Here is a 7782-nt window from a genome sequence, read left to right as displayed (position 1 = left end):
GACCCCAGTATTCTTTCCTGCCATGGCAGGGGGTCGGACTAGATGATCTGCTCAGGTCCCTTCTGACCCTAGAAACTATGAAACTATAAATAATCAGGTTAGTCTGTAGCATTTTTAGGGCTTTGGTTTTGTTTCAGTTGTAATAAATATAATTAAATATATGTCTTTTACTCTATCTGCTATTTCTATTTAACTTTAGATCATCAGAATTCTTTTGGCTAAGAGTATTCTTTTTGTTTCTGATCCCTATGTTATTTTATGTTGTCTTGTTTCATATTTTATTTTGAGTTTTCTCTCAGAGAGATTTAGAAAGCTGTATTGCTTTGAAAACATTTTTTTGTCAAACCGCCTCTCAGATACAGAATTGACAAGTTGTCAAAGTTAACTTAAAAACCAAAACTAACTTTAATGATGTGACATACAAATGAAAGAAAGTGTTTAATATTTCCACTCAAGTTGTGGACAAGGCATACTGCTTACAGAGTTCTAAATAAACTTTAAAACCCAAGAGTCTAGATGTACAGACCACTTAAGACCTGTTTAAAGTTCCTGGAGCATACTAAAAACACACTGGGAAAAATCACGTACTATTTAGAACCAGCTTTCCATGAACCAGGTCAATGTTATGTGCAGACACAGAGCATACTGTGCCTAGTGTCTGATTAGTTCTCCAGACATCTCAAACTGTTCTCCAGGCATCTCAAACTGCCTGCACCCCGCAAACACATGAAGGGCAAGGTCAGGACCAGGACTATACTGCCTATAGAGTTCACAAGCATGGGTGAAGTAGAAAGCCTCCATGTCAATTTTTCTGCTAGGGATTTGGGGTGGGGATCCCAGGATCATTTGAGATGGGGAAGTGTATGGCCAGGTGCTGAGGAGAGGGTGTGTGATGCCTAGCTTATGTTTCCCAGGGGCTGGCTGCCTTGCAGCAGCCAAAAGAACTCTGCAGCTTTTCAACCCCTGCCCTGAAAGCTATTTTGTTAAATCACTTCCCGCATGGACCCTGTGTTGTAGAATCTAGATTCATTTAAGGCAGGGTGAAAATGGAGATGTTGCCAGGTACTAGGTGACCCCTGTGTGACTCCTGCTTATGATGCCTAGGTTGGGGGAAGACGAGAGTCCAAGATCTCTCCTTCTTCCTTTTTGCAAGACTTCCATAGGAAAGCATTTTGTCAGTTTCACTTACCTGTAGGGACCCTGTGCTGCAGTCCCAGGTTCATTTGGGACAGTGCTGTGAATAAAAGGATGACAATGTTTTGGGTGAGTGGGGAGCAGAGTGAGCCTCTGCTTATGGTAACCAGGGAGCTACATGCTCTGGGCCCCTCCCAAGATCCGCACCCCCCTTTTTTTCCCTACAATGGTTTTTTTGCCTACATTTTGTCAATTTCATTTCCCTGCAGTGCTCTGTACTACAGGGTTACAGGCTTTTTTGGGACCAGGAGTAGTGGGAATGGAGGATTAACCAGGTTTGTGTGTGTGTGTTCCTCCTTTGTGGTTTCCAGCTGCTCTGTGCGCTGGTACCCTCCAAGAACTCCCTAGCTTTTCTAAACTTTGCTCTTGAAATCCATCTTGTAAATTTCACCTTTATGCTCTAGGCCCTGAGCACCAAAGCACCCAGTCCACTGAGTACCACAAGGGGTGGGCAGATGAGAACAGGATGGAATTCAATACTGAGAAGTGCAAGGTACTGCACCTGGGGAGGAAGAACCAACAAGCATACCTACAGAGGCAGAAAACGATATTGGTGTCATTATTGATTCCAAAATGAACATGGTCTGCCAATGTGGGGATGCAGTCAGGAAGGCTAACCGCACCTTGTCATGCATCCACAGATTCATCATGAGCAGGTCCAAGGAGGTGATCCTCCCCTTCAGTATGACACTGATCAGGCAACACTGGGAGTACTGCATCTAGTTCTGGGTGCTGCACTTCAGGAGGGATGTAGACAGCATCGAGAGGGTCCAGAGGACAGCCACTCACATGATTGGGGGCAGCAAGGCAGGCCCTACAAGGGGAGCACATGGGACCTGAACCTGTTCAGCCTCCACAAGAGAAGGCTGAGAGGGGATCTGGTGGGCATCTACAAACTGGCCAAGGGGGACCAGCAAGCTATGAGAGAGTCCCTGTTCCCCCAAGTACTACTGGGAGCAATGAGGAATAATGGCCATAAGTTAATGGAGAGTAGATTCAGGCACTACTTCACAGTCAGGTTGGCTAGGATCTGGAACAAATTCTAAGGAAAGTGGTGCTCACTCCTACCCTGGGGATCTTCAAAAGGAGGCTAGATAATCACCTAGCTGGGGTTGTTTGACCCCAGCATTCTTTCCTGCCCATGGCAGGGGGTTGGACTTGATGACCTGCTCAGGTCCCTTCTGATCCTACCTACTATGAAACAAGCAGGGAGCCACACAATCGCCCCCACATAGAACCTCTATAGTTCCCAACCCCCAACCCAAATGAGCCCAGGACCACAAAATTTCATGGCCCATAGCAGGAAGGTAAAATTGACAAAATGGCTTTCAGGACAAGGGTTGAGAAACAACAGTTTCCCTTGATCCTTTCCATGATGTCCCTGACCTACATCCAACCTGCAGACCAGTAACCCATGGTTGTTGTCCATGTGGGTATGAACAACGTGGCCAGCGGCAACCCTGACCGTATTATGAAGGATTTCAAGGCTCTGGGAGACAAGCTGAAGGAGATGGGGGCGCAGGTGGTATTTTCCTCTTCTCCCAACTAAATAACTATAGTTCTTTTAGCCATTCCTCACAAATCTTGCATCCCACATCTTTAATCAGTTTAGTTGCTCGGTGCTGGACTCTTTTCAATCTGTCTACATCTTTCTTGAAGTGTGGGGCCCCAAATGGGACATAATACTCCAGGTGAGGCCTCACGAGTGCTGAATAGAGAGGAGGAATCATGTCCCTTGATTTCCAAGTTACACAGTTGTTAATACAAGCCAGTATGCCACTGGGTTGGGTTTTTTTGTTGGGGGTTTTGCAACAAAAGCAAATTGCTGGTTCATATTCAGCTTATGGTCCACACTCGCCCCAAGGTTCTCTTATACACTACTCTTTTCTATAATATTTTGATACTTCCAGACATGGCCAGTAAATTAAAGTGAAGATATATATTACACCAAAAACATCATGAAAGAGCAACCTAAGTACTTTTGAACTAGATCAGATTGTTTGTATTTGAGGATGTGTTGGCATATTACAATTAGCATGTGCTGGCTTTAAGTAATGTTAGGTCATTGTTAAAGTTAGCACATTTTGTAAGCCGAAGGACATTCAGGGTTAAAACCCTCTGTGATGTGCACAGCTCTGATCTGCCACTAAAGGGCTGGTAAGCAAGGGCATGCCTACGAGCCGCCATGTCTTCTCCTTGCCTGCCTGTCTTGCCTGTTCTCTAAGGCAGTACTCTAGATTCCAAGAAGGGGACCACATCCTGGATGAAGCCCTCTTCAGCTTCTAGCCACATGGATAAGGATTACTATGCCCTGCTGGCCCAGATCAAGCCCACATTGTCCCTTGCTGATCCAGATCGGGTACATGTCATCCCCCCGCTGGCTTGGATCAGGTCTCTGTCAGTTTAGATCAGGTCCCCACTGACCCCACAATCCTGCTCACCTGATGTCCCCCCCCCCACACACACAATTTCCTGGCATCTCCCTGTTTAACTGTGGCTACTGATACTGTCCCAGGAGAGCAGGCAGGAAAGGGGAATCTGCTTGCCTGCTGCCACTGCTACCACTACTGCTTTTTGGGTTGGGCTTAGCTTAGAGAGTAGTGGCAGTAGCAGGTGGGAACATCCTTCTTCCTTGGGCCCACCAGGGGAGCCAGGTGAATCGTGGGATGGAGGTGAGCTGCACGAGCTGGGGGGAAGAGCATGAGACTCAAGGGAATGGGAGGGTGGAGGTAGGGGGGAGATGATCTGTGGATTAAGAGGTGAGCACTGAAGGATGGTGGAGCAGGGAGGGAGGCCCAGAGGTGAGGGTTAGCCCAGAATAGGAACAGAGGGAGGGAGGTGGGACTGTCACTCTGGGGGAACTTAAAGTGTCAACCCCTCCTGGGTTGCTGGAGGACCACTCCCAACTCCTCTTAGCCCTGTGGGGCAGTGTAATATGACTACAGATGAGCTAGAGACAGTCCTTGCTGGAAAAGGACTCCCGTTATGTCACTGAAAGAACTTAGCCCATGTTTTCCTGCCCTAACTTAAGGACACTCCCAATTTAAGAATGCTGTATATATCTGAAAGACAATGTGTAACAACACCTCTACATAAACTAGTGCTCAGATAAGTGTTTTCTCTATTTGTTCAGTTCACTTTTTACCATTCTAACAGCTTTATAAGAATTAAGCTTGTAATTCAGTCTAGCAGATTCTGAAGTCTTGTGCCAAATGGAAAGTGGGCCACAGTCGCAACAATTTTCCGGTGTCATGGACTTCACCCTAATATTTACAAAGATTATGAAATCTCTTCTCTCTTCTGGTTCTCTTTGTCCTTGCAAGATAGGAAAAGATACAAAAAGGTAGATCCTTTATGCCCACAGAATACTCAAGGTGATGTAAGGCTTACACATGAAAAAAATATTACAGACCACCACTAAAGACACCTTTTATAAACGTTGCATGTTTGCAGGAGGATCAGACAAAGATATAGAGCTATAAAATAAATCAAAGTCAATATGATGGTCATTTAGACTAAACAAATATATTTTTGAATACAGAATGTTGTCTTCCTTAATTCAGATAAATCAAAAAGAGAAAACTCCATTGAAACACACAGCCTCCTGAATATAGAAGGATGTCATTTCAATGTATGTTTTTGTTCCCAAAACAGCTTCAAAATTCAAAGGAAGTAATAGCCACAAGAAGAAGTAAGTAAAAAGGAATCAGGAGAATCCAAAATGAGCAGCAGCTCTGTTGTGTTTTAGTTGAATATAAAAGATGTTGGATAGCAATGAAGATAATTTTAGAAAACACATTTAATCTGAAAAGTTAAACAAGGACTAGTGTACTGCAGAACAATAGGACAAAGATTTCTAGGGCATGTATACAAATAAGAGGCTACATCCTGTATATTTAATTTGTTGTTGTGTTTAAAAGGGCTGTGTGAACCTTCAGTTGCTGATTCAATTCAAAGGAGTTTCAGCCCAATTCAGTGGCCGAATCTCTGAATCTGAATTGAATTGGGAGAGCAGTTCAAAGGTCTGAATCAATTCAAAGCTGCCAAATCAATTTGGAAAAGATTCAGAGAAGATTCAGAGATTTGGAGATTTTGGCAATCCCCACCCACTGTCACAGGGAGCTGGACACGGGCTCCATGTCAGTAAGTAGCGACAGGGGCTGGAGGAGGAGGAAAAGGACCATGAGGACACCCCCTGAGCACCTCCCAGCACTCACTCGCTCTCTGAGTCCCACCAATGGCTACCCTGCCTGGCTCCAGTGTCGCAGCACTTTAAAAAAAACAAACAAACAAAAAAAGCCCCACACTCACTGGATGCTGCAATGGCTGTTGGGGCCTCTGGGGGCTTGTGGTAGAGCCCTTCAGGCAGCGTTGGGAACTGGGGGCCAGCAGGGGTTGCCCCCCCCACCTGGAAAAAGCCAGTGAGTGTGGGACTTTTTGATTTCTGTTTTTTTTTTCCTTTTTAAGTGTCAGGATGCTGGGCCTGGGCAGGGCAGCCATCAATATGGCTGGGAGAGTGGGTGGGGGATGGGGCCTGTTTAATTCAGAGATTCGACCGATTCTGAATCTCCGAATCAAATTCAGTTGAATGGATTCAGAACAGTGATTCAATCACTGAATTGAATCACTGTCCCTCGCACTGGTCAAATCCAAATCCAAAGGAAATACTTAGCTGCTTCACACAGGTTTAATATTTAACCCTTAACCCTCAAGTATAAAAGGAAGTTCCTATCAATAAATGGTGGTGATTGTACTTGATTCTGGAACACTTGGAATAATTCAAAGCTACCGTTCTTAGATTCAGCATCTCCTAAAAGGCCTCTGTTATCTTTACTTATTGTTGCCTAGTTCAGAAGGAATGGTGGAATAGTACCTGATACCGAGTATCTTTGGAGAAGCTCGGACGCCTAAGGGTGAAGTTGTGTGCTACAGTTAGACAATACTAATGACACTTGAAATATGAGCATCTGCAAATTAAAGCCCATTACCTCATCCTAAGTGCCCTCTGATCACCTCAAAATTATGCCATTTCAGGTGAGAGTTAACTTTGGTCCAAGCTACCCAGCTCATGTTAGGATAACTTCAGTCTGCTCGACAGAGATAAGATTTGCAATTTGCAGTGCACCAGTAGTAGGGATGGAGCCCAGGTGTCCTGGCTTGTAGCCATTCCCCTGCTGGCCAGCCTGCTAGTGGCAAGTTAGAGCCGTGCAGGCAAGAAATAGTACTAATCCTTAATGCCATGTGACTTGTCATAGCAAGTTCCAAATTTAAAGTCACTTAGACTATGCTAAATCTGTGGAATGTTAAGTGTAACATGTAACTTTACCCTAAGAAACTTTCAACTAGGGCTCATTTCTGCTTCAATACCTAAAAACTATGGAGGATAGTTTGTCCTGAAAGTCGACGGGTTGTTATATGATCAACTACATCCAATTGAAAATTCAAAAAAGTAAGTGTCTGAGGTCTTCATAAAGGAAAAGAAATGTCCAATTTCAAAAGAGGTTCCCATTTGAAAAGAAACTTTTCAATATAATGAATATGTGGGTAGAAGAGGCAAAATTCTTTCAAAAAATATTCTTTTGGATTTTAGGTGCTATTCTTATCCACACATAATACCTGAAAATAGTAAAACATTTGAAAAAATATTTAAATTATTTTGTTCTCATGTATAAACAGTTACAACACAGACGCATAAACATAATTCACATTAACTCAAAGAATATCAAAGTAAACAGCTGAACCAAAGCAATGACTGTGATGAATTGTGGTCTAATCACTGTTTATATAGTATCTTGCCTCCTGCAGTATATTCCATAATTAGGTCCATTGTTTAGAAACGTAATCATCACAGCATAGAGAAGACTTTGATTTATTTTACTCCTCTAAACTTGAGCAAATTCCTAGAACTTCTGAATTAATAGAAAACTTTAAGTTGAGAAGGCTATTAGGTCAAACAGCACTGACTAACCAGGCCACCTAATGATGGCAAAAAATATACTTCCCCTCACAATGGTGAAAAATCACCTCAGTATTGTCCCAAGATAATTTTGCTATTGTTATTTGGAATCTCTTCCTTTCCTGCCATTTCCACCTAAGCATATAATGTTTTTTGTGGCATATACAAACAGGGACTGGAGGGTGATAAAATAAGTGCATTTGTTTTCATTTGTGGCTTATGTTGTACTTCATAGATTTCATAAACATTAGGGCTGGAAGGGACCTCCAAAGATCATTGGGTCCAGCCCCCCGCCCAAAGGGCAGGAAGTCAGCTGGGGTCATAGGATCCCAGCAAGTTAAGCATCCAATTTACTTTTGAAGGTGTTCAATGTAGTTGCTTGAACCACCTCCAATGGCAGGTTGTTCCAGACCTTGGGGGCTCGGACAGTAAAGAAGTTATTCCTTATGTCCATCCTGAAATGGTCTTGTAGTAGTTTATAACCATTCGACCTCGTCATCCCTTGGGGCGCTTTGGTGAACAAACATTCCCCCAGAAACTGGTGGTCACCCAGATAAACTTATAGGTGGCCATCAGATCACCCTGGAGCCTACGCTTTTCCAGGCTAAAGAGTCCCATGGCTCTCAGCCTGT

The 7782-nt window shown here is 43.8% G+C and overlaps 1 protein-coding gene and 1 long non-coding RNA gene across 2 annotated transcripts in view; one reads left to right on the top strand and one right to left on the bottom strand.

The window, feature by feature from the left end:
• Positions 1-1815, bottom strand: part of LOC109311716 — a 10057-nt gene extending 8242 nt beyond the window's left edge. The window contains exon 1 of the long non-coding RNA XR_002101592.1: positions 1728-1815. This is a non-coding gene — a long non-coding RNA (uncharacterized LOC109311716). The remainder of the gene's footprint in view (positions 1-1727) is intronic.
• Positions 1-7782, top strand: part of CSMD1 (CUB and Sushi multiple domains 1) — a 1867828-nt gene that overhangs the window by 109461 nt on the left and 1750585 nt on the right. The window lies entirely within an intron of this gene.

Source organism: Crocodylus porosus, unplaced genomic scaffold (assembly GCF_001723895.1).
Source record: "Crocodylus porosus isolate Cpor-Errol unplaced genomic scaffold, CroPor_comp1, whole genome shotgun sequence".
Taxonomy (NCBI): Eukaryota; Metazoa; Chordata; order Crocodylia; family Crocodylidae; genus Crocodylus; species Crocodylus porosus.
This window is presented reverse-complemented; position numbering and strand designations above follow the sequence as displayed.